We start from the raw sequence: 24,149 nt of genomic DNA on the forward strand, positions 1-24,149 counted from the left end.
ACAACGGGGTGAGTCATTTTTCCATCACATCGTGAAGCCAGTCCTTCACCTTTATCCTGATTTGTTCCACACATAATGTGGTATTGCAGATAATCATCTTTTAATATTAGAACATGATGGTAGCAGGGAGTCTGGTGCAAAGACTTCCTTCGGTTAAGCTCTCTGGATCAATGGAAAACGATGCCATGGTGTTTCTTGAGAGTTTGGATTCTTCAGGGATTTAAAATTCTGCGTCACCCTTGGAGGCAGTTTGTAAATGGCGGCTTGCCATTTAATCTCTTTACAGTGCTGTTTGTCTGCAAACAAAGGCGTGAACTTAGCGGTGATTCTGATGATGGATAACAGAGGGATTTACCCAAACCACGGCGTTTTACGCTTTATAGAAGGAATTAGCCCTCTGCTCTTCATTTTCTCTTTAGCAGTCACCGTGCCAGTATTGGTTACAGCTCTACCTGTCATTTTGCTCATAGACAGTGACACTATAAATTGGCAATTACAAAATGTCAACAATCACAGCAGAAACTGTGTCTGTCACAGGCTTGCAAAACACAGATGTTTTTTTAGAGAAACACAATCCTTCCTTAGTTCAAGTGTGTCCCTTTGAAACACATTTAAGCTTCTACTGGACAGAGATTAGTCATAACTCACTCCTCCCCAACAGGGTTTCAGGTATATTGCTCACCTTACATGCTTTGGACCTCTATATTTTCCCGTTTGTATAATTCCCATGTATCCCATGTATCCCGTATCCTGTCAGCTTGTCTGGATCTGTTCTTCCTTAGTGCTACGGTACTTTGCAGACGTTTCTCCTTGAGGAAGTACTTTTGTATCTGCTCAAACCTACAACACATCTCCGATCAGAACTGAAGGCGCTCAGAGTCTGTGCTTTATCCAGGCTGACTGACTGTATTGATGTTTCCCAGGTGTTGCGGTATTTTCAGTCCATTTCGGTCCATTGAATCTAGTTTTGTTCAACGCTACAGCACTGCAATTATCCAAGGGGAAATTTTAGTGTGTAAAACACAGCGAAAACAGAAAAATGACTTTACATTTTAGAGGAATAGTCGACATTGTGGCAAACTTTTCTTGCTTTTCGTGTGGTTATATTTTATCAGGGCTGTCAATTGATACATTTCTGGGCATTAACTATAGAACTGGAGCCTAGAGTCATTTAGCTTAGCTTGGCATAAAGACAGATTTATGATCTATTACTCAGCTCACTCGGTGTAATAGTTTAGGTTTAATCCACACACAGGGAGTGTGTGTTGTTTACAGGGCTGTGAGTACCTGTAGTCTACAGGTTGACCTTCAGCCATTTTTCAGGAAGTCACGGCACGTAATTACCTGTAAAACCACACGTTTCTACCTTTTGGGCGAATGAGATACAACATGAGCATTAGTGGTGCGGCTGGCTTCATATTTTATGCAAAGACGCGAGGGGAAGTATGGATCTTCTCTTCTCTTGCAGAGAAAGCGCCTCTCCAAGTGTATATTCTATCTGTTCCATTAAGACAATGATTCACGGGGCCAAGAGACTTGACTTAAAGTCCCTGATGACTCCTGTGTGAACGCTCAAGCAATCTCAGAGCGCGCTGGCTTTTGTTCAACGGCAAGCGCTTCTTTTCCCAACCATGTGGGAAAAGCTTGTTCCCCGCATGAAAAAGGGCTTTTAGGTTGGTTGTGTTTGGTTTGCTCCAAGAAACTTCAGGCCTTGGGGAAAGAAATGTAAAACAATGTATGTATTATTGAGCTACCCGTTGTAGTTTGCCTCCGTCCAATTGCCTTAGACATGAAACACCACATGTATCCCAACACTGCTGGAGACTGGAGACATCTATACCATTACCAAACTGTCTTTTCTAGTGCTAAGTAGCTACATCCTTGTTTTCTCAAGCGTGGCTCCCCTTTCACTGAATATAACGCAACCAGTGCATTCCAGTGTTGTACAGAAAAGCAACCGGGAATACTTGACCAGATGTGATACGCACACGTACGCACACGCGCGCCTCTTGACTGGAAAAGAAACAGCGGCAGCACAATCAGCAGAGCCATTTTTAATGAGCCTCTTCCCCTCTCCATCTATCAGAATGGAATTAGGACAGCACTCAGCTACTGAGGGGAGTGAAGCCGGGAGGATGGGGGCATGTGGCAGAGGGAAAAAAAGTCTTCATTAAGGACAGGGAAGTGGAGGTAGGAGGAGGAAGCGTGGGGGGGGAGAGAGGAAGAGAGACTTAAGTGATCCAGAAATGCTTCTCCCCTCCTCTCGCTGCCGCCTAATCAGGGAGACAAAGTTATGCCGGTCAGAACGTTTGTTATTCCAGCTAATCCCTCATCACGGTATTTCATCAGGTTTGGCATTTGGCTATCTGCATTAATTAGATGTGCGAAATGGACACGGCGTTAATAACTGACGCGCGGCAGATAATGAGAAGTCGCCTGCGCGGCCGAATCCCGTCGCCGTCACATTTCCTTTGTCGGCACCGGTACCTTTACGCTTGAAACAGTGCGTCATGTTTACCTGCGCCCGGATTTCATTTATTGATGATTCGGGCTGTTTTTAGTGCCAGCGACGATAATGTACTGTCTGCACTTTGGGAGATAAGTGTGTTCTGGCGCGATAGTTTCGGACTTGTTCGGAATCCGTCTGTCTCCCTCTCTATTTTTATCTCTGTTCTCCCTCCAAATTTTCTTTTTTTCCCCGGCTCTCTCCTCTTCTTTTATCCTACATTTCTCCTTACCATTCCCTCCCATTCACTCTTTCTCTATCTCACCTGTCTTTCTCGTTTTTTTTCCGCAGCCTCCCAGAGGAGAGTGGGAAGCCCTATCTCTCTTTTGCACACTCTCCTCACTTTAAGACTGTCTCCTCCCTCCCCACCTTCCCCCTCCCTCCCTCCCGCCCGCCTTCATCCATATCAACGCCCAGGTGAATAGCCCTCACCCTAATATTCATTCACACTGTTTCCCCTCGTCTTCTCGACTGCCCTCCCCTTCTCTGGTTGTTTTTTTTTCCCTCCCTCGCTGTACCACTCTCAGTTTACACTCCACGCTTTAATATTCCGTCATCCATCCCCGCGCTGCCTCTCAACGCTTTGTCTCTCCCTCCCCGCCTCATTCCCTCCCTCGCCCTCCCCCCTCCTTCCAGTGACGTGACTTTCTCTTTAGTATTCTGGAAGTCGTCGGCGGGTGTACGATGATGCGCCTCGCTCCGTCACAGGTCTCAGATCAACTGCAATCACGGCAGGCGTGATGTCTTTGACCTCAGCGTCCTCTCTGCTCTGAATGCGCCCCGCTCGCTGTATCTCAAGCCAGAGCAGTCCCTTGCAATTCGTCACTTTCTCAGTTCCCTAATTCTTTTTGTCGTTTATTTCGCTGCTCTTTCGTCTCTCCATTGCTTCCCTGCCTCCTTTCTCACTCGGCGTTGCTCTCTTTACAGCACAATCCTTTATCGGACAAGGCGTGTTGACTAAGAACACATTCTTATTTACAGGAGCAGCCTCGGGGAGCGGTTGTAGAGAAAGAAAGGGTTATGCTCATTCACACCTTCACGCCTGGGAGCTGCCCAGCGCTGTGCTGTTTGACACTGGGCAGCTTCATTTGGGGCGGTGGAATTGCCTTGCTAAAGGGCACTTGAGTGAACTTTGAAGAGTTCTTGGGACATTTTCTGCTCCCTCTTCTTCAATCTTTCCCTCGACCGGTTCTTCTCTTCCTCTGACCATCCTCTCTGTCGCCTTTACATTTCGCTCTCCCTCTCCTCTTCTGTCCCTCGCAGTCACACATCAGCAGTGAGTCAGAGCGAGGATTCTGAATATGTCAGAGCGCCGTCTGGTCACTCTGATGTTTCGTCTGTGGAGGGTTTTCTCCCCTCCTCTCCCACCCTTCCCCCTCCCATTGTCAACAACCGGTTACACCTTTGAGTTCTTCCATCAGGTCTTTTTTCGAGCCTAATGATTCTTGTCGTGGCACGGAGCTGAAAAATTGAGGCACTCACAGATCCCCAGCGCAACAGAGCCTTTATCTTTCAACTTTTCAAATCCCAGAAGCGCCTTAAGTGCTCTCTTTGGAGATTCTGCACCCAAAGCTCTCGGCCAATTTACCAGGTAGCCGAGTCATCATTATTTTGCGCATTCTACCATGATCTTACTATCATTAAAATGTGTCCCTTACGTAACCGCCGGGCTAAGAAGAAGGGCAACATACACAGTGTACGTAGGTACAAAGCCTCACCGTGTAATTTATTCACATGTTTTCACACACTTAGTTTCTTTCCTCTTTTCATTTTGGAATAATATGATGATTCAAAAGGAATGACTGCTCAATAAGCACACGTAAAATATTCAAGCGGTGCCCTATTTACAAAGGCTGGAGACTTTCTCTCCGACTGCCTTCGCATGTTTGTTATGTGATATAAAAAGAGACACAGCGGCAACTCCAGAGACCTCATCCACAGATATTATGCGCCGAGCAGAATCTTTTTATAGCAGCTGTAAACACATTAGTTGACTGCATTAAAATCCACTAAAAAATGTTAGGCAGTCGTCAAGTTCTGCACAGAGGCTGCGCCGCGGCTCCGTTTGCGAAAGGTGAAGGCACTGCCTGTGTTTTGGGCGAGGGATTGGGTGTTTGGAGAGTACAGTAGAGGAGAGCTCGTGTGTACTTATGCAAAATCCGGTGTGCTCCCACACCTGTGCACAAAGGAGCACATCGGCGCGTGTGTGTGTGTGTGTGTGCGTGCACGCTCTCGGCCAAGCTGCCAGACGGCTGCTATCTCCGTGAGTCAGACGGGCAAGGGAAGCTGGCGAGGCACGCCGATCGTTTGAAGTGCTATTCTCCCCCCGAAACTTCGATCCGCCCCAAGGAAATTTGTCATGTTGTTCCACCTTTCTGAGTCCCGTTCGGTGGGGGCGAGGGGTATTTGTTCCTATTTGCTGTCGACATCTCTATACGCACACACACACACTTGTGTGTAGCAGACCGGTAAAGGTAACTAAGAAATTTGTTTGGCCTTGCTGTGAAAGCCTCCTCTCGCCTCTCTCTCTCTCTCTCTCTCTCCCTGGTTTGGGACAGAAAGTGGGCCAAGCAGTTGTTCTAGCCCAATTCTTGACAGGACCACCTTCATCATGTATCCACCCACCCCTTGGCTTCACACTGGTTCGCTCTGCCTATCATTGATTCTTTCGTTCCAAATTTGCCAGATCCCCATTCCCCCCTCCTTACCTTTTATCTCTCTTTGCACCTCTTGATCATCTCTACCCATCCTCCCTCCTGGTTTCCCTCCCCCTCCATCTAACAATATCTACCCGAGGCGCGCGCGATACGCCGTTGGAAGCGCTTGTCATTCCGCGTGAATTGAATACCTTTTCCTCCATTGGTTAATTAAAGCCACTCTATCTCATATTATTAACACGACTCCCCTGAGATCCATCAATTCCCCTGGCCAGTAAAGTAGCAATGTGGCCTGAAGAGGAAGATGGAATAAGAGCGATAGAGGGACATAGGTGGGAATGGAGAGATGGAGAGAGGGAGAGAGAGAGAGAGCGCATATTGTGTAGAGACAGGGAGCCTCAAGAGTGATTCAGCCATTGTTACTCATCCCCTCCTTTTTGCAAGAGGGCTCATGTCATGAGTATTTTAAGTGCTCTCCATTCCGTTGTTCTCCTTTAATCCTGTTAGATAACTCTCTTCCTCCCTCCTCCTTCTGCGCCTTTCTTTCTATTTCTCTTCTCTCCTCCTCCGCTCCCCGCTGCCCACTCAGCAAACGGCGAGTCTTATGCTCTCTGCCACAAAAGAGGCTAGAGTGTGCCTAAACAAGGTAGAAAAAGGAAAAGGGAGAGGAAGTGAGAGGGAGAGGGAGAGCGCGGGAGAGAGAAGATGACAAAGATGTGGCGGTACCGGTAGGCGTTGGAGAAATCTGCTGGCCGGCGCAGGCTCATTTGTTATGAGGAGGGATGAGTGTGGACGAGAGCCAAGACAGTGGCGAGTGAGTTGTGAAGTGGAGCCTGCACACAGCTTGTAGTTAAAAGGAAGAACGGGATGCAGTTTCGGGGCTGATTTGAAATGCGTGTGAATCGGAAGGTGTCGTGAAATTCAAAATCTGAACGGCTGCCAAACACGAGCAACATTCAAATGCGTGTCAATACTTTGGACAGCTGACAGAATGTGAAATTAAATACAAACACACTCGTGGCCCGCGCACGCACACGGCTTAGAGAAAGGAGAGCGTTCTGACATAAAAGTGCATTTTGTAACACGGAGATAGAGCCTCCCTTTCCCGTTCCATGCTCTTCATTATGGACAAGGTTGAATTTGACTGGATTCGCACTCGTGTGCCAAACAAGACGTAATGCAGCGTTTCAAACCTGGGTCGTAACCACAGCGTTATAAACCAGCAGCACTCCGTCAACCTCACCGGGGCCGCTTCGACTTCACAAGAAATACATTTACCACAAGCCTCCATTACCAGCCCATCATTTACATGAGGACGGTTACAAATGAGGGAGTTGTAAGAGCAGGAGCCCGGCACTGTAGTTCATTTGCCAAGACGAGGTGGCCACTTAGCGCAGGTGAGGTGGGGCAGCCACAATCCTGCAGCTCCTTACGTGGTAAAAAAAGAAAAAAAAAAAGAAATGGGTCAGAAAAGCAGAGGGAGAGTTCACCAGACCGATAGCACAGACTAGTGGCCACGGGTTGGAATTGCATGAAGGCGGTGGAGGCAAATCTTAGATCTGTGCAGTGGTTTTCGGTGTCTGTTTAAGGACTACTCAATCAAATCCAACAACCTTGATTCCAGCTATCACTGGACGTAGGTAATTCCCTTTGATGCACGGTCGGCGCCATCATCACCACTTACTTGAACAAGCCTAACCCTTTTCATCCATACAACTGATTTACTTACAGATTCCACTCTCCCTCTCACAGCCAAAAGAAATTAATTGAACACAAAGAGGAGGTAGGTCGGGCAGGCACTTGTGCCGGGAAGAATTTGCATGACCCAAAAATGCCCTGCCTCTTCTCCGACTCCATAAATCAAAGGGACAGAGAGAATCCCCTGGCGCTTCCATTCTTTGTCCTCAAAGGTGATAAATTGATCCCTGGCTGGCTAATAAGCAGAGGCACAGGGCGGCCCGAACCTCCCAAAGATTTATGCGGCGGCGAGCGGATTTATAGAGGAGGAAATGTGAGCGATCTGGAGAACAAAATCTATTTACTTCATTCCTTCACCCGGTACTCATGAGATTTGAGATGGGAAGTCCTTAGGGAAACCTGAGGGTATGAGCGTTGAAGAAGAAACGCATCAGGACAATAGAAACAGAGTATCTGTCATGGAGGCGATGAATGCGATGGAATTACCTGCTTTTGATTGATGAACATGTGTTTCCAATTACAAAGATTCTCAATCCACGTGAATCCGCCCCATCCCTTTTCGATGAGTCACAACTCGATTCAACTTTCAGTGGATCTCTTTCCCCTGATCTGATTGCTGAAAATCAAAATAACGGACACTTAAGCATTCTCGTGTTTGTCAGCAGTCTCGCCCGGCGAAGGGGGAGGCGAGAACGCGGAAGGCAATCGAACGGCGTTCAGCCTTTGCCAGGCATACGAGAAACCTTTTAAGGTAACTCAACCAGTCATCTTAATGACGTGAGGTGATACGGTGACAGGAAAAGCGGTCTTTTAAGAAGATGATCAATGCTATCATCTTCTCCAAAGCTGACTGGAAGGAGGGGACCGAACACGGTGGCGTAGAGTTTCCTGACCGTGCCAAAGGCAGATGGAGCGCCCCTCCTTTCCTTCCTCTTCATCTAATTCCCCCTCTTTAGCCTTAATGTGTTTTTCCCTCTCCCTGTCCTTCCTCGCCGCGTCTTCCTGTTTCGTACTCCGTTTCATCATCTCATCCGATATCTCACCCTCGACCCTTTCTGCCTCTTTATCCTTCATCGCCCGACCCCTTCCACCTCCTAAACTGTGCGCCCTCTCGCTTTCTGTCTAGCACGCACTCTCCCCTCACTCCCCCCTCTCTGCACTGACAGCATGCTTATCCTGTTGTGTTGATGAGATATTTAAACGATTAACATTATGCATGCTGAGCAGATTATGATAGCCTTTAGGGAGGAGCAGTTTCGGCATGATGGAAAGTTTTCGGCGTGATAGAAAACTCTGCTGATAAGGGGGCTTTGAGTGCAGACGGCGGAGAGGTGGCGTGGAAAGATGAAGTCTGCGCTCACCTATTTCTCACCACCGACGGCAGCCGCCTTTCACATTCTTCAATTTAAGAGAGAGATGGACGGGAAAGTTCAGCTCGATTCAGAACTTTCGATCGCACTTGTGCCGAGAGGACAAAACTTCACCGAGGATAAAAAATGTGGCTATTTATAAAAGGATTAGCAATTACATTAAGGAGAGCAGGACCGCCAACTGCTAGTTTTATAAATAAAGCTCCAACACATGCCCATCTTTCACACCAACTATGCACATAACTCATAAAAAAGTAAAAGTTGCTGCTTCATGAAGTGGTTTTTGAGAATTTGTTTCTCTGACTTTGGATGGCATCATTTCTCGCAGAGACAGCTCACATGGCATTCGTGATACCCCGTCAACATCAGCCCGACTAAACTTATGCAAATGTGTCTAAAATATCAAACCGCCCTCCCGACCAAAGCGTATCTTTTTCTGGGTTGCATGACGCCAATCCTGAGCAGACATATGATGCACTATATAACTAATTCCATCTACGTCTGACAGTGACGCTACCTTGTGCCACTGAGGCAGCTGTTGGTACAGAGAGCGAGGGGGAAGCGAAAGGCAGATCACTTCCCAAATGCTCATTTTTAGCTGGCTTGTTTGGGCGCAGCGCACCAGAGCTGACGAGCTGAGCACAGAGTTTTTGACACAATGGTGTCAAACTCGGGACTGTGATGTTCCGCTCACGCAAGTGAATAGCGCCGCACCTGCTGGCAACACGCAGACACAGACACAAACAGACTGTTATCGAATCGGCACGGCAATTAGTGTGTTTGGGAGTGCGGCGAATCCTAATGACACATTTGCCTTACGTTGTTTCATTAAAGAGGCGCTCAGGGAGATGGCATATGGAATCTATTGGAACCGCTGACACATTATGGAAATGGAAGTGCTGTCGAGTTATCAGCTCTCGAATGGTACAGTAGTGTGGTTTAATTCTGATAAATGATTGTACTTCAGTTACTTTCAACCAGAGCTCCGCTGTAATTCTTGAAACAAGCAGGAGGGTGAAGCCACAACAGAAGACGATCCATACTTAGCTACTGCGTCATGTAGGAGCGGCTGTCTTGAGAGTTTCGCTTCTCCTTTCCGTTCGTGTTCTGAAAAATTATTTAACAGATGGGAGCCTCGCTGTTTTCAGTGCCATGCTGCGTTGGTTCAGGAAGTGAAATGAAGTCTATTTCTCCTTTTAAATGTTTCAAACTGCTCCACTGAAGAAGAGCTCACGAATATTCAAGTCAAGCAGCAATTAAAGTCAATGGAACAATCGGAGCTCCAGCTGCACTGATCGATGTTTTTCTGTTAAAAAAAAGGATCTGATGGTTACTATGGGAGGTGTCCCTTGTAGTGGTGAACCCACAGCCAATTAGGCCCCGACTTTGTACTTTCTCTCAGCTCAAGAGAGTTGTGATTTAGCATCTTCCAGCCTATTGTTACGGATCTTATTAACCTTGTTAATAAGAGCTCCAAACTCCAGACAGAAAAAAGTTTGCTGCTGATGAAATATAAGACTGTGAAAATAAGTAGAAACGCTAACAAAACCCAAAAATTGCATTAGTGTCAATCTCATTTAACAAATCGGCAGAATCCCACATGCTCGCTCTAATATAACCGACCGACTCCCTCCACATAGACACAGCCCCAAACACGGCCAGACACGTAGTGATTTCCACCTCTTTTAATACATGTTGGTGCTGCTGATGTATGTAGTGGAAGACCAGAGATGGAGTTAATTGAGTAGTTGATGTAAAACTAAATTGTACTTGACTTGTCTTAATGAAAAAATGCAACTTGAAACGGAGGGACTCCATCTAATGAAAATGTTAATCAAGTCCTTTATTTTGTCATAAAGTACATTGGATTTGGTGTGTGTTATCGTGGACACTATGTGATTGACGTTCAAGTTAGGTACTCTTGTGTGACAATAAAAGTATTTGAAGTAAAGTGTGAAGTACTGAAATGCTGCCCTCACTCTACAGATTAGTTTTCAGTATTCAGCGCTGGGCTCTCTTTGTATCCGGACGATATATTAGTTGACATTTCTAAAGTATCAAACTGCCACTTTCTGTCGCAGGCTTGAAGCTAGTTTTACAGTGTTTTTTGCAATAAACTTTGAACTAACCCTCTATACCACAGTCCATTTCCTGTGCTATTTATACAAGCCCAAAGGCGCCATCATTCCCTCTGCTTTGTCAGCAGCAAAGTGTGCTGTAAATTACAAGTCATTTATGACTGGGTGTGATCTCCCCAGCATTCAATCAGAGCACTAAAAAGCATAAACAAATAAGAATTAGATTTTTTTTTTTTGTAACTGCTCCCACTTGGCTGGCGTTTTAGAAGTCGTGCATGGATAAGTAATATCTTCACCTCCACCTCAACATTCTGGTGGTTTTATGAGTCGGGCTGGTGTCTCTGTTGGTTACTGTTCCGGGGAAGGTCATAAACGGGCGATTTATGTCTGAAGTGCAGCCAGGAATGCTGATGCTACTGTCAGAGAGCAGAGATACTGTCTGCTTTGACTCGCATTTAATGGAAACTGTAAAGTCCACGACCGCATGTCCTAACTCGTGCACTTTACAGTATGTGCTTGCACGGAGCAGGAGTTAGCATAACTAGCAGACAGCAGATATATGGAGCAGTATAATGAGATAGATGGAGTAAAAACTTTGCTCCGTGTGACACTGAAAGCTGGTTTCACACTTTCAGCAACTTACATCACATTTCAAGTCTAATTTGAGGTCCAAGTGCAGCAACTGTGCCGCCGGTGCTGGAGTTAATAACGGAATGAGAACACTTCATTTGCTCTCAGACTCCCAGTGCAGTCTGCACTTCTAGAAAATATTAGAAGTATGTAGCAGGAAACACCTACTAACTATGAACTAGTCGCTGGTTAGCGTCCATATTATTAGCATATTGGCTGTTTATTAGTTACTGTAAAGCACTGCAAGACTCTTCATTAACCCACACATGTTCTTCTTGCAAATTAATCCTGAGCAATGCCATGAGGACGTTTAGGGAGAAATTCAGTGTCCAGCAGTTGGATAATACGGTCATGTAAAATAAGGCATTAATAAGTCCTTTACCTACAATAAAGGCCAGTATGCTACTAATATGCGTGCTATCAAGCATCTAGTTAATAGTTAATGTGTTCTCTAATGTTACAATGTTACTCCATGTTAACACATGACTTGCAACACTATCCGACAACGCTGGTCCTGAACACAACACCGGCTAACATGTCGCTCCATCGATTACTGCACCACCTACCTCCTCCACAGCAGCTATCTGGACTTTAAAGCCACCATTGTTAAAATATGGGCATTTTAATTGCTATCGACAGGGTCCATTAGCATAGCTTCTTGGGTGGCCATGGCCATGTTTCTCTAAATCATTAAGCTAATTATACAAGCTAATTTATCAGTATGCTTGGAATGGGCCGCGTGAGCAGGCGCTGCTCTTTGTTGGCTTGCATAATGAAAGGAGTCCATTTTTAGACGGGGGGGAGATGAAGGAGGGGGGGGTGGGGGGCATGAAGGAGGGAAGGGAGGAAGAAACTTTGATCTCGAAAGTAAACATATGATTTTTGCATATCAAGTGCTTCGGCAAAGTGGGGGGAAAAAAAAAAAAAATGTGAAGTAGGATTATAGATGCAAAAAAAAAGTCAAGCTAGATTCACATTTTGTGGCGCTTTGAAGATGTTGCATGGGGACAGCAGATAGGAGAGGTAGTGTCTGCCACGGTGTCCGACAGCCAATTATCACTGTCATTGTCATGCAAGACAAACAGGCTGCCAATCATTTGTGCCGCTGCGACGTTTGAGGAGAGTCAAACGATTTCAAGCTGCTGGTTGTTGAGACTGGCTCGGTCGTGGAAATGTATAAGATAAACATGGGGAGCCGCTTAATATTGATGCGTGTGTTTGTCAGAGCCTGCCTTGTGTGTTGTCGAGAGCGAGGAAGACCTCTGTGCTCCTCGGACATCATTTGAGGTCCCTCGCCACCCTATTATTTTCCAGTCATCAATCTGGAGCCAGCGGTTGGCAAAATCAATTAGGGCTCCATATATGTGTGCCGTATGGTTATCACTGGGCGCGTATGTACATCTGCCCGCGTGTGTGTGTGTGTGTGTGCACATCAGGCGCAAATTCATGGTTTCTTGCACACAACTAAGGGCGTACGAGAGCGAGTCACTGTCAGAAATTATTACTTACAAGCAGCCACAACCAAACATATCCTGCTATCCTGTCTTCAGTATGTGGCAGAGACACTGTCAGCGTTCAGGCAGCAGTCTATTTTTAGCGGCTCTCATTATGCACAACTGAAAATCACCTCCTCAAAGTACATGGAGCATGTTTACAAAACCTAATGGGACTGTGCCGATAAAGCGGCAATGCACAGTGCTGCGTTGCCGTATGCTCGCTCCGCATATCTAAATATTTGATTATGTGCGCAAAGTGAGCATTGATCAACGGTACTGTGATCGCTAACAAGTGTTTCATTGTGAGTGGACAACAAAAGCATGACACATCCTGATTTTTCTATCTCTTTTCCCTGCAGGGAGATTCTGAGGAGTTCACTTCTTTCATCACTCTGGGTCCGAGGCAGCAATCGCAATAGATTTATTCCAAACGGGTAAGATCCACCTTCCTCGAAATTGTGTTATTTAATAAAACACTCCATCTATGACAATCACTGACCAAAATCCTGTTTTCAATGTTCAAATGTCAACAATTTAATTGGGTCAAACACACAGAAATTAAATCACAGGCCAAACGAGTAAATGCTGTTAGTATAGATGAATGGAAGGAAACAATACACGTCTTCACGTGATCTATTGTTCAGTCATTGTAAACTGGTTTCTTCACCGCCTGACTTTTATTATCTGATATGAAATAATACACCGGCTCGGCAAACAAGTTAAGTTTGATTTCCTATTTGTGAACCGGGCTTGATGCTCGACAGAAATGTAAGAGCAGTAAAATGCCCCTTTGACTCTTCCAGAAGAACACAGCGGATTGTCCTGCTGTAATCACATTTTCCTCATGGACATCTACAGATCAGTAGCATTGAGTGTAGTTTGGCCACTGCACTGGACTGACTCTTAATTGCTTGAAATGCATATGTAGTATTGCTCAGTATTGCACATTGACACACATAAAGCATGCTAATGGTGCCCTCTGGAGTACGGGGATCTCCACTGCTGCTGCTGCTGCTGCCGCCGCCGCCACTCTGCTGATCTGTTTTCACATTAAGACTATGTAGACGATGACGCACCCATTCACACTTCTCACAGCGCTTTGACGCGCGACTGACAGGTGCTTTTAGCACATTTTGAAAGCGTTAATAGACACAGACACACTGGGGCCTACCGCAAGAGGCTTCCTGTGACAGGCCGGCAATGAAATACTCACAGCGAGTGATCCAAACATGAACACTTCAGAATGATCTATAAAGATAATAGTCACGAGAATTTAATGACATAATTTGCCTTATTCTATGTCACATTTAAGGTAGTATTACACACAAATGCTGAGCTATAAATACGGCAATAATTCGAACCAATTCAAATTAAATGAGTCACCTCAAGGGATAACTTGTCGTTATCATCATCATCACAATAATGCTCCTTGTTAAGATAATTAAAAGTACAGGTCGTGTCCTTTGGAAGCAGCGTGAGTTACCCTCTGTCACAGTGCTGTTTTTCAGATCAATGACGAGCACTGTGGTTTCCCACAAAGGACTCGCGGGTGCAGCTGTAATTGGAGCGCTTGTGTTGCTGCGAGTTACCGTTCCCTGGGCAGAGGGCAGCATACACACGAGCAGAACATTCCCCTACACGTCCATAGGATTTCCAGTGAACTTATCAAATGCAACTGCAAGGAGAAGTTTTTGCCCGTGTGCTATTTTGAGCTCAAATTATGGCAGGGCTGTTCTAGCCCACCGTCTAGTTACTGGGACATCGCGCCGGGATTTATTTCTTATTCCTGCCAGCAGCCTCAAGTATATTCCCAAGTGTCTTAAACGGGTGTGTGTAAACGCTTTGGGGCAATGATGCTTCTCACTCAGAGAGCATTTCACACATATGATGCCCTCTGTCCCTCTCGGCAATTACTGTGAAAATTTGCGAGGATTTGTCGGAGGCTCAGGTGGCAAATTGATTCAGATTGAAGATGACAGCGACAAATGTAGCTTCAGTGGGAAGGCCAGACAAAAACAGTTAAGCACAGACAAGTGAGTTAGACTAACTTTGCGCCTGAAGTATTGTAAATGACAGCGGCAAAATTGTCGCCCATTGCGAAAGCCCGTTGGAGGCCATTTGAATGTCCTGTTCAAGAACCATTAAGGCATTAAATTTAAATTGAATCTGCTGTTTCTTCTCAGATGGAGGGCTTTAAAAAAAACACTTGTTAAATCATGTTGTAGTGCAGGTGCCCTACACCTGTCACATGCTGTTATATAAAGCAGAATTCACAGCGGTGGCAGGTGACCTGGTTTAAAGTAGAAGCAGCCAAAAAAACTTTCCAAAAAAGTCCACTTCCTTAAAGTGCTTACGATACCTTTTGCCGTCGGTGTGTGTGGCATGACCTAACTGACTACCGGTCCATCCTGCTACCTGGAAGGGTCAGTGCAGCTGATATGATTGTGTTTTCATACTTCTTCAATTTGATATATTGTGTTATGCCGAGCAAAGGGTGTGTGAGCGTGCGTGTATCTAAGCATGTGTTGTGGGCCAGCCCCGGCCGCGATGATTTATTATACCGCTTGAAGGGACTTGTACTTTCATGAGGTCACATGAGTAACATGGCAGTCAGGCGTAGCACGCTGTTCTCTCTGGCCCTGCTGGCGATGGGGAGGCATGCCAAAACATCCAAAACAGATTCCAGGTTGCACGCATTAAGGCACACATCTAAAGTATATATTCATTGTGCACACTCGCACACACACGGACACACGCAATGAAATCAAAAACTGTAATCCAAGCTTAAATGCGGCTTTATCACCTGCGCAGGAGGCAAACGTTATGCAAATGCACATTAGCTATTCCAAAGACACGTCGCATTTAGGCCCATCTTGAATGTGTCTTTTGAGAGGTTAATTCTATGCAAATGCAGCCTCATGAGTTGGAAAAGGATAGCCTTCTAATAACACCGAGTGTGTGCCACGCAGATGCATAGTGGAGTCTTTTAGATTGACTCTGCATGATTATTTCTCGCTAGGATTTCAAATGTAGAACCAATTATTACTGAACACGAGTCTACACAATCTCAAGTAGTTCATTTCCATCCACAATTAATCAAACTGCTATCAAACTCACAAAATGGCCTCGTACAATATCCAAAAATGTTTGACAAAACAGCAATATAATGACGTCCTGGCCTACAAATCCTGTTTTCCAGATGTAAACAAAAAAAACATGTTTGTATGGTAAAGACCCTGAAAATATGTCACATCATCAGGATTTTACTATTCTTTTTTTTTTCACAATCTGTCAAAATAGTTCCAGTGTTTTTTTTTATTTTTTATTTACCGTATTATGCAGCTAATTCACAACGCTGAAGTAGGCAATACCCCGCCTGTCACCGACACAACTCAAGTCAAAATTGCCAAATGACAGTAAAATGCGACCAGAGTGGGGCTGAAGTGTGCTCAGTTTTTCTGAGCTACAGCTTTGGTCCCCTTACGCTCGCTCTCAAGTGGCTTTTGTCAAATTGTGTGAAATATTAAAAGAGCGGGTTAAAAAAAGAAGGCAAGCCAGTTGCTTGACAGACAGTGCACTACAATGAAAAAAGGGAAAAAAAAAAAAAAGACAAAATGAACACATCAAATCTGACATATTTGTTTGTGCTCTCTCCCATAAGTATCCCCTTTGACAGCGGAAAAATAAATAAATAAGTGCATTGTTGAAAATAGTCCCTGGAAAAACATGCCAATATTAGAAATACATTTCATCCACTGATTTCTTTTGCTTTCAAACGACGGACTAAGCCTCTGAGGCGAGCAGTGTGTTGATGCTTGTTGATTCTGGGGGCTGGTATTGACAGAACGGTTGAAACTCATTCGGTTATGTATTCGTCTTTTCAGCTTATATTCTTATATTTTTGTGTCAGATTTACTGCTCAGCTGTTTGAGATGAAAACCTTATCCCGCTGACTTTTTTTTTTCTTCTCATCTCCTAGGTGGGGGCAAAGGGGGGCATTAATTTCAGTGGTGTGTCGGCGAGGTAATACGACGGCATCGGGCAGCATGGTGGCACCTGCATGAACCCGAGAGTGGAGCCTCGTTTCTTGGTGAGTTGTTCTTTCGACTTCCACGGACCTCACAGTCCACAGGGCGGCTGTTCTCCTTCAGACAAGGTTTTCCCACATTAGACGACAATAAATCCGTGGTAGCTCATTCAGTAATGACTTTATCTCATTAATTCTGCAAAGAAAGAGCTTAATTGCAAAATAAGAGGCGGCATATTTCTCTACACTTTAAGCTTTTTAATATGAGAAAAGCAGCTTTCAGAATAAACTGGAACAGCATTTTTCACTAGAAGAAAAACACAGGGCATTATGGGAGAGCCTTTTTCCAACCAAAGCATAGTCTTTGTTTTTCTTGACAATGGAGATGTAGCTTTTTAATATGAGAATGACACTATACAGACTGGTTTTACTTTTGTGGATGGCACAAGCATATTTAATTTCATACTAAATAGTGAGAATTGATATTAAAGATGATCCTGTCCAACCTGAAAACCCCTCTCAACTAAAAAAAACAGACTATTCACTTCATCAATTTTTATTATGCTAAAATTGGGCCAAACTGAGCTGGGGTCAGCCGCGAGAGCCCGTAGTGATTGTGAGGGGAACAAAGAGGGAAGTCAGGTGACGCATGGGAGCGAACAGGAAGCAGGGTTTTGTTCCTGTTTGGGACGAATCACCACAACATTTTCATTCAGGACGCCGCTGTATGTGCCACCTGCGAAACCAAAAAGTCACCTGTGAGTTCTTCTAACTTATGTAACGTACATCAACTACGTCAAGTACGTAACATATCTTTCAGTTAGCTTACTTATTTTACTTTTTCCAAACTCGACCAAGTAACCTAACCAAACTGTGACCGTTTCATCTTGTTTACCAAACAACTTCAAATGTCCGGTCCTGTCTGCCTGTCACTGATTCTATTCAACAGTCGACCTATTTAGTGGTTTAGGTATGAGGACATGTTGGATTGAAGTAACTCACAATGTACCAGATCAACTCCTCCTGTAAGGTTTAATATGTGTGAAAACTCCTCGATTTAAACCATGGTTGTCTTTGTGCCTACAATAAGTTAACCTTTTGGAAATAAGACTTGTTGTTTGCAAATCATAGAACTCCTGTCGTATTTAAACAAATCTTGGATTATTGGACACTAGATATGGTGCAAAATTAGAGCAAATATGATGAAAAAGCGTCACTATTTAAAACACAAGAAACAAGAAAGCACAAAGTTCTGTCGATGCTCACAAGCGTAGGATTATTCAGGAGGAGGCCCAACAGAAAAGCCCCGTTGACTACCACATTTAATTAACACTGTCCTTAATAATCTTTTTTTTAATTTTTTTTTTTTATGACATCCACTCAATTTTTATCACCTTTAAAACATTTTGCGAAAAAGGAATGAAAGATTGAACATCTTGTAGGAGATTTTTAGCACATATTAAAAACTCAAAGTTATATTAATCAAGGTTTCAGTGCTTTATAATTACCTTATATCATCTGTTCCTATCGGAGTAGCTTCACCAAATGCCTCGCATCTTGAAGAGCGCCATCATTAGCAAGAATGCTCTGGATCAAAACAACTTTTTCTTTTCTTCTCGTCTCCATCGACACTCTTTTGGGATTTTTTAAATGGCATCTGAAGGATTTAAATTTTATGTGAAGCCTCTTTGAGGATGGAGGAAATACATTTGTAATGAGACAACAACAACAACGAAGAAGAAGAAGACGGTGGGGGGGGGGGGTTAAAAAAGGAAACGGAACCGAGGACGAGGAAAGGGGTTATCAAGAACACACCAGACAAACAAGAGACTACACTGAGAGTTCAGACTGAGTTGGACAAAGTAGTGCGGTGCAGAGTCCGAAGGAATAACAGCACAGACTCACAATGACACAAACACAGTGTGGCCTAATGTCCATCTTTACAGACATTACATTATTCCCTCCAGCTATCCTTCATTGAAAAAATCCTTGTCAGCATTATTGAAATCATACACATGCCATCTCTCTGATTTACTTCCACTGTCAGATCAATGCATTAGATAGTTGAAAATGTAGACGTGGGAATTAGATCAGGCTTTCAAAAACATTACAACATCTATACAGTATAAAAATAGACATCGGAGCTGCAGCCGCATACATCATCCTGAGCAGAGAGATGTGACCACGCCGCAAATTCATAGGATTGTTTCCCAGATTTAACTACGGTCTGAAATACGAAAACCTGTTCTCAGAAGTGAAAATCTGCGCCGAGGGGCTGTGCGATGATGTAGCCGAGGAAATACATTCAGCCGGGTATAAATATTGCACGGTGAGTACATGGAAGGCTTTTTGGCCAATGAATTATTACAAAGTCCGGCCAGCCTCGGAGTATATCTCTCTGAGCCTCACCCTGCAGTAAGCTGTGGCTGGGGAATTGCGGTTGTAGGCACGCCACAAATAACGACCAGCGATACCGGGAATCCATCACACTCATCCCACATGTTGGGTGCTTACACTTGAGTGTGCTCAACAACAGCCGGTTAGCAAAAACACACACACGCACACACACACACGTGGCACAGGATTGCCTGTGAGGCATAAGTCAGGGTGAGAAAGCCTTACAACCAACAGTATGTACAGTTTAAAAAAAGACTGCAGCACATTATAGATTCTATTCCTCGCATTTCCCCTCCATGGATACCGTGTAGAAGTGGTGTCAGGAGGCAGGACCGAAAAGGAAAATGTTTACCCAAATATTCACCTCCAGGATGCTTTGATAGATGGTTCGTCCCCCAACAGAGTAAACTCTGCCAACTCCACGCGTTCACTCTTAGAAGAACAAATCTGGATGAATGATGATGAGCCTATTCGCTCAACGTCAGGAGAACAAGGTTGTGAAATTAGTCTATCTTCTGCTTTTTTTTTTTTCGTCCCCCCCCCCCGCTAAATCACTTTTCATTTGCGCGAGATAATCATGTAAGTCGGCCAAGCATGAAGCAAAAAAGGGTTATACATCTGATTGTAGCAATACAACGAGAATATAAAGGAGATCAAAATAAGCATCTAAATGGGAAAAGGACTTTCGCTCGGCGCGCCGCATTGTCGAACCAAAGGAATGTCGGGCAGGTTGTGTCTTTTGGTGATTAGCAAAAAAAAAAAAAAAAAAAAAAAAGCATAATCCCCAGAGTGCTGACATATTTCTTTTGAAAACCGCCTGTCTGAAAAAGACAGATACGCTCTGGAAAAATGGATCAAATCTGTTTTATGTCAGATAGCAGCAAGGGTGTTCCCAGGGTGAATCTTTACTAAGCCACAAACAGGCAGGATTAGAGTTTGAAGTACTGGCCATAGGACAATGTTACCTGATGAGGGACAACTTGAGATAACCTCCAAATTACTTACTTAAACACACACTACCACTGTGTGTGTGTGTGTGTGTGTGTGTGACAGAGAGAGAGTCAGCAGGGTTGTTCAGAGGTACAACCCTCCCTAATTTGGCCTAATAAAAGTGCTAATTCTTTAACACTACTTTGCTATTGTGATTATGAGGAAACAAGCGTGGAAAATTAATTTTATTTCCTCTGCAAAGGAGGAATAATTTTTGCAGCCGAGCCGAGCCGCCGTGTGTGTTTAATGAAATGCGTGGATTTATCTCAAGGCAGTATGGATGAGGTATTTAAGTCTGGTGCATATTTCATGACCGTTAACTGCACACCGGCTGCTCATTAGTCATGTGACAGGTAACAGTTCTGGGATGGGGGGCCTTTTGAAATGCACCAAAAGATCTCCAGCACAAAGCATTGAGAAAAAAAATACATACTGTAGCACATTCCTTCTAGACGTGATCATTTAAATCATTCCCCGTTCTGTATCATAGTGCAAACGCTCATGGTTAATGTCCACATTGCAAAAAGCAAGTGTTTTGATCCATTCAATTAAACGCTCGGCATAATTAATCCGATTACAATCCCCAGAAGGAATGAGAGGGAAACGTTAGTACACATCCTCTTTAGTGTTAAACTTTCAGGGAAACGCTCCTTAATCGATGAATATCCTGGCTTCAAGCTGAATCATACAATGTTTAAAATGTGTTGTTTTCAGTCGGGTGGTGTTGTTTATCCAGTGCAATACAACCACAAGATGGTGCTGTGCATTACCGTTTTCCCTGCAAGAGTCCACTACTGTAAGGGAGTCCGTCTGATTCACCTCCCGTCATTAAAGCGGTTGGCTTACATTCATTCTGATCTGCCGTAGGCTCGTTGATTGAGGAGAGCAGTCTTTATAAATGACTTTATTTCTTTTCTTCCTTTTTCAAAAACCTGTACAGGTTGCGGCGATTGAGCTCCCTTGACGTCATTTTAAAACAAGTAGACATCTCTGTAGTTCTGAAAATTCAATTTACGAATTGTTTATTCAAATTTTACTGTGGATTTTAATTATTTAGATTATTTGGATTTAACCCAAAAAAATAGCAATCCTTATTTTAGCTGTGACAGAATCCTTCAGAGAGAGAACCTGGCCTCATAACAATGAACTGAGAAAGGAGAAATGCAAACCAAACGCTGTGATTAAATGCACTTTTTTACAGAATAGCCTTCTGTCTGTGAAGCTTTACATAAACACACGCACACACAGCTGGCATCATTACAGTAACCCACACCCACTGAAGGGAAAAACATGTATGCACACACCGCATGCAAACAGAGTCACGCCGATAAAACAGTATGTATTGAAATTACAGTAAGATCCAGTAGATGGCAGTCTGTCAATACAGAATCCTTCCAGCCACTTCCTCCTCACACCCACAGCTCCCCTCGTAGGTGTGCCTGTCGTCATCAGGAGAGGTCCCTGGCTTTGCAATGTCTACGCTGCATACCCAATATGACGGGTGAGCACAAAGTGACAGCGCAAATGAACTTTTATTGCCGCCGTAATGAAGTAGACAAGCAAGTCTGACATGGAATCTAAAAAAAAAAGAAGAAAAGAAAAGAGCACGTGGATTAATGACTGCATGATAAAGTCACACACACCTCTGCAGTGTTTTTCCCCCCCTTCTTCAGTCCCTCCTCTTATATCTCTCCCTCTCCATCTCTTACACTTGTACAAAGCTGAATGTCGTCACCACCCCGCACACACAAACACACGAGCGCACACACCTCCTCGCCATCTGTCTGTGCAGCGGCCCGTGTCTCTGGCACTGGGAGCAGTTGGGAGCAAGAGAGTGAAAGAGAAAAAGTGTCTCTCGGCTCCGTCGTCCCGAATCCCACTTCCTCTCTTCGTTCCCCCCCCGCTGTGCCGTTGTCTATCAAACGGTCTCACGACATCACGCTGTCCGCCGATGGGGCCCTCCCCTACGATCCCGACGCTGACGCTCGATGCCATTTGGAGAACAATCAAATTGCTGGAACCTCATGAGCAAGAAGAGATGGAGGATATGTGCCGGGGTGTTTTTCAGCCGTTTCGCTCGGCAGTTACGGGAGCTCATTTCAGCTCAGTTCATTAACTACAGGGTACACATTTTCCCCGCAAATGTTAAAGCCTACAACTCCGCAAGAGGAAAAATAAACATGCTTGATTAGCTTATGTATTAGGCGTTTCAAATTAATGCCGCAGATGGCGGAACTACACTCACCGCTTCACGGGAGGCAAATACATAACGTAAAAGAAAACCCTGTGATGGAAAAACTGAGTGTTGCTTTATGGATAATGTTTACCCTCCCGAAGTTACTAGAACCCGCGTGAGCTTTTGTGCTCACTTCCTGATTATATTCACCAGCATGAAACACACATGAACCCAGGAAATCCCAACATCTGCACACAACAGCATGACAAAAAGAAAAGTCCACAGTAGCAGCCTATATAGGTGTTGCTCTGTCAGGGAGACTGTTTCCTCCACTGTACAAGATTCCCTTCTCTTATTCAGTGAATTTTCATAACCATGTGGCTTTACAAAGAGCTTTGCAGGCAGCTTAAGTAATTTGAACAAAAATGCATTCCCTCCCTCTCTCTCTCTCTCAGTCTGCCTCCATTTAGACAGCAAGCAAAAGTGCCTTCATACCGGGGCTATATTCAACTGGAGTGATAAGAAATGGCAGCTATCAGCAGGCGGTTTTGGAAGCCGCATATAACTGTTATTGTGTGTGTGCGTATATAAAATTGATTTATGTGGGCCATCACTTAGCAGGCGCCGTATGTGGATGAATATGGGCTAATGTAATATTATGGAATGAGTGAGAGGGTTAAGGAAAGGGCCAGGTAGTGCCTCAAGGAAGGGAAAAAAGAAAAAAGCGATGATCAAAATTCAAAGAGGCGTAATAAGACACATCGGTACTCCATGAGAGACTCGATATTTCAATACCTAAAGCAACGTGAGACTGTCTGGTTACTGCATATACAGCATTATTGCAATATGGTTTTATACAATCTGATTATGTCACAGAGACCTTTTTTAACTACATGTAAGGGACATGTCTATGTTTTTGCAAATGATGTTTTAAATATATTACAATAATAAGGGACTGTATCTTGGTATTGATATTTTCCAGTGGTGGGAAGTAACATTTTACTCGCTACATTTTATTTTATAGCTTCAGTTGCTATTTACTTTGGAGATATAGTTAAATAACACAACATGACTAACAAATGAATCGATCATGTGACGTTCAAGATCAAGACACAGTTTCCCTCTCAGAGGACATTAAAGTTTAAACTGTATTGATCACAGCGGGGAGATTTACAAGCTTCCCAGCAGATAAACCACATAAAGACGTTAAAGCGATCAATAATTTTAATCCAGTAACATTACATTATTCTGCATAATGAGTACTTTTACTTTTGACATTTTACTTTTATTTTGTAAATTTTACTCAAGTACAAGAGTAGTTCTGCCACCTCTGATATTTTCCCTCCTCCCAATGTATCCAAAAAATATAAACACTGGTTCAAATCATTTAGTCACTGACTAACGGAGAGAAAATACAAATAATTTATGACTGTTTATACCAGTTTAAAGCATCATTTTATAACAAATCAATTTTTTTTTCATGGTTCACATTCTACTTTCAAAATGTAATCTTCCGTTGTCACATTTGTGGGAAAAGAAATCATTGAATTGATATGATTTGAGCCACTATATTTTAAAATAAAAAAAAAAAGGTTGTTACTGCACTGAATGAGTGGGGATGCTTAAAAATCGCGGGGAGAATATATAAATATGTTATCAGTCGTGTACCTCCATTAAGATCCTGTGATTCTCAAAAGCAATATGTTAATAGATTACGATAGAGGCAGAGACAGGATTTTTGTCCTCTGTGTGTGGCAAAGTGCAACTATTTGATCCGTTTTCTTTTCTTTTTAAATAAACTCTGCAAGGGAACGTTGAAATAGAATATGGGTGAGGAAAAAAAATAGACCCTCCCCAGCTCTCCCTCAAAATTCTAACCATCCAGCAAAAAGAAAAAAAAAAAAAAAAAAACATAACCCTGCCCTTATTCTGAGACCTTTCTAAAGGGTTTTATTTGCAGTCTTGTAAACAAATCATAGATCTGAAAGGCTACTTTTCTGTTATGAATATCGGCCTCTCCTCCCCATTAAATGCTATAGGGAGAGATAGGCTTGGCGGTAGCAAACAGCCTCATGTTTACCCCTTGGCGCAGAGCTGGTGCCATGTCCAGACTTGTAAATCAGG

General features: G+C 43.9%; 1 protein-coding gene across 46 annotated transcripts in view; it reads left to right on the plus strand.

The window, feature by feature from the left end:
• LOC115589468 (receptor-type tyrosine-protein phosphatase delta) overlaps nt 1-24,149 on the plus strand; it is a 365,710-nt gene that overhangs the window by 131,443 nt on the left and 210,118 nt on the right. For all 46 annotated transcript variants that reach the window (XM_030430322.1, XM_030430329.1, XM_030430330.1 and 43 more), the window contains exons 5-6: nt 12,795-12,869; nt 16,415-16,525. The gene's annotated coding sequence lies outside the window, so the exon portion shown is untranslated. The remainder of the gene's footprint in view (nt 1-12,794; nt 12,870-16,414; nt 16,526-24,149) is intronic.

The sequence above is a fragment of the Sparus aurata genome, chromosome 10 (genome assembly GCF_900880675.1).
Source record: "Sparus aurata chromosome 10, fSpaAur1.1, whole genome shotgun sequence".
Lineage (NCBI taxonomy): Eukaryota > Metazoa > Chordata > Actinopteri > Spariformes > Sparidae > Sparus > Sparus aurata.